The sequence below is a fragment of the Apteryx rowi genome, unplaced genomic scaffold (genome assembly GCF_003343035.1).
Source record: "Apteryx rowi isolate R43461 unplaced genomic scaffold, aptRow1 scaffold_423, whole genome shotgun sequence".
NCBI lineage: Eukaryota > Metazoa > Chordata > Aves > Apterygiformes > Apterygidae > Apteryx > Apteryx rowi.
The window spans coordinates 364,417-368,171 of NW_020450676.1; positions in this window are offsets into that span (position 1 = coordinate 364,417).

The window sequence follows — 3,755 nt, forward strand, 5'->3', positions numbered from 1 at the left end:
GCTCCCCGCGCCCGGGGCCCCGGACAGGGGGCGGCGGCGCCGTCGGGGGTGAAGCCGGCCCGGGGCTGGGCGAGCCGGGGCGGCAGGGACGCGGGGCCCCGGCAGGCCGGAGGGGTGAAGGCCGTCGAGGGCTGCCCTAACGCGGGTCCAAGCCGAAGCCAAGCGCGGGGGCGCGATGCAGAGGGGGCTGCGGCTCCCCTCGCCCCCGGGTCCCCGCAGCCCGGCTCCGGGGGTGGGTGGCAGCCCCCGGCGGCTCTGCCCCGTCTGCTCCCCGGCCTTGGGAGTGGGTTTTGGGAAGCGTCCAGGGCACTCGCTTGGGGGTCGTTGCCCTCCCTTTGCTGGCGCAGGGAAACAGCGTGAGAATGGGGGTTTTGACCCAATCCTGCCTTCCGGCTGCGGGGAGCCAGTGGGGCAGGGGGCGAGGACGGCGGGCGGCAAGGGGAGGGCGAGGGTGGGCAGCGGTGGCAACCGGCCGCCCGCCATCGATCTCTGCCCCACATCGATGGCTGGGCACCGCGGCCACTTAGATGGCAGCTCAAAGAGCTGTTTCCCTGCACCACCACGTTGCCTGTGAATATAGTATGTTTATATTCGTGCTTCCCGTACATGGCTGGGCCGGGCCGCGAGGCTGGTTCTCATTAGCGTAGGCGCCATGGCCTGCCCAGAGACCAGCGGCAGCGAGACGGTCCGCTGCGAGAGCCGAGCCCCTGCTTACTTTAGCCCGAGCTCGTTCGTCTTCCTCCCCGCAGTCTCTGGGAAAAAGGCGGGCGAGAGTGGCTGCGAGGGGCGAACGGTCACCTCCGACCTGCTCCGGCTCTTCTGACCTAATTATTAAATTCGTTGGGCTCCGGCAAGGGGCACCCGGGCTTAATCATTAGGCAGCAAAGGTCGCTCGGGACCGAGGGAGAAGTTCTAGTAGTAAATAAATGCTGGCGAGCAGTCATGGGAGATGGGAGTGTTCGCCCTGCTGCTGTGACTGCTGCTCTCAGAAAACGGTGAAGAAGGTGGGAAGGAGGCGCGGAGGGTGAAAATGAAAGGTTTCCGTGGTCCAGAGGCTCCTTGAAGAGCGCAGCCCCAGGTTTGCACATACGTCACTGGACGTCTCAGTCCGTATGCGTGAGGTTTGCTTGCACACGTGTAACACGTAAGCACACCTGTAAAGCTTTGCCAGGTCGGGGTCCCTCAAGAACGCTTTGCCCTTACTGTTTGCAGGCCCTGAAGGAAACACGCTGCGGTCTGTCCATCTCACAAAACCCTTCCGAGGTAGGTAAATATGTTCATTCTCGTTTGACAGATGGATAAGCAGAAACACAGATACCGAGCGACTTGCCCTAAAGGTTAAACACCAAGTCTGAAATATAACCCGGGACTGTCGATTGGAGAACTGGTGGGTCTGTTTCATTAAAGGCATCCAGGAGATTAAACCATTTTAGCTGAAAAAGCAGGGATTGTTATTCTAAACCTCTTTAGAAACGTGGTCTTTTAGAGTCACAACACTAACTCAGTTTCACAACCCTGTCATATAAATCACAGCCTGGCTTATGTTTTTAGATCAATACTTCAGTATAACAAACATATTTGTCCTACTAGAAGAAAACATTTTGCTATACTGTGGTTAGAAAGCTCCACCGCTAAAAGAAAGGAAGGCAGCAGTGTTCTGCAGCACTGCTACATGTGAGCGTGCAAGGACAGACAGTGCATCGTTTCCACTGCGCTTTTTCTGTCTCATGCCTGTGTTTTTTCAATTTTTCAATTTTTAGTGAAATTTTCTCCACCTTTTCCTTCCTGTTTCATACTCTTGTAGAATGGATATCCTCCGCTAACTATAAAAAGGGCCAAACTTGCCCTCCTGAGGTCCTTGCTGCTGTGGTTAGCTGCCCAGGTCGCTTGCATTTCAGGCTTGTGTGTGCCCCGGCCGGCGCGAGGTGCCGCAGCAGCGAGTGCCGGCGCAGCGTGGGGAGCGCAGCCCACACGGGCCGCGGTGGCCAGCGGGGGTATAGTCGTGGCTGCGCTCCGGGGAACTCAAACCCAGAGGAGATGCTCAGCGGTCGGTGGTGAGGCCCAATGAACTTGTCTGTGTCCATCCCTTCCGGCAGCGTGTGAGATACCACGACATTACGAGAACGAGCGGGGGTATTTTAACTTCACTGATTCTTCAAATGATAAAAATAAAATTTTGTGTCATGTCCTATCCCTGTTTGGTGAAGTGGCTTTACAGCCTGGGGGTGTCTGTATTTCTCTTGCTGGGGTTGGAAGCTTTCTCAAAGAATCAAAGTTCAAAATTGCCTTTGACACCAGTGGAACCCAACGTATCTTCCGTTTTCTTGTAACACTGCAGTGATTGAATGCCTAGCAAATAGAGCTGAGATCATTTCTGATTACATATATCTTCGATTATATGTATTTTTGGTTAAATGTTATTTGTCATTTGATTAAATGTTGTCGAAGTCAAAACAGTCTACCGAAACATATTGATTTCAATAACTTTTTCAATAAACAGTTTTGTGAAGTCACTTCCAAACACAAGAAAGAGAGCTGGGGAGAACTAAAAATAGGTATTTTTGATCCAGGTACAGCATTCTTACACAAACCAGGTTTGTGAAAACACTTCAGAAGTTTTTGTGCCACTTCCAAAGAGGAATGATGCATATTTTCAAACCTCAGAAGTTGTCACAAAGTGGAATTGGTGTCCTGTAGCCACTGATTTTGTCAGGTCTACGGGGTTTGTGTGCTCATACCATACTTGGAGGAATGTATGAGCTATGGGACTCCTCACTGACCTCCTTCTTCCCGTTCCTTCTTTTCTTACAGAGCTTTTTATTTCCTCCCATAGACCTCCTCTGCCCAGGCCTGTTTAACTGCCTATGTTTACAGTCTTTTCGTTTGTACAGCTTGTTGAAAGCCACATGGCAACCATCACACTGACAAATTCAGCTAACAGTTGTTGGAAGAAGTTGGAAGAAAATTTTCAACTTTCTGCTTGTGAATTTAGATTTTTAGAGCTCTGAAGGAAATAATTTTGTTTTGTAGTCAATTACGATTTTTATATAAGAGCTTCAGTTTACCTGTTTCAGATACAATGTAGCAGACCACCTTTACACCTGCAAAAATCTGAGTTCCCTTTCCATAGCATTACATAGAGACGCGTGTGAGCAACTTAATAAGTTGTGTACTGACTAAAGCAGAGGTGCTTTATTTAATTATGTCAGAATCAATCTAACATATGCTTGTCCTTGTTTACAGTCTAGTAACTTATGAAGAAGTCTTGCACCTCACAGATGATTTTTTTTAAGCGCTAAAATTCAGAAAAAGCTAAACCACAAATTATGTGCATACTTGCATTCAGATGTCTTTGTTAGATTATATCAAAGTAATAATTTGGTTCCATCATTTTCACAATGGAAGCTATTATATGGGTAATGCATGTTGCACGTAGCCCTGGAGCACAGCCGGTTTGAATTGTAGGAATATCTCTGAAATCTCATCTAGGCCAGTAATTCCCTGCAAGCCCCGCACTGCATATGAATGCTACTTTAGCTCTCATAAACACAGGGTGATAAGTAGGGAGGTTTTATCTCCTCCGGACTGAAACAATGCTTGCTTTTAGATAAGGACTGCTTGACACATGCTCCTGGCACTCGGACATGTAGCTGCAGAGAAAACCGCATTTTACAAATGCAGTGGGGCTGCAGCTGAACTCGCTGCTGCGAGTGCTGCGTAGTGCTGGGTAGTGCTGGGTTGTGCTGGGTTGTGCT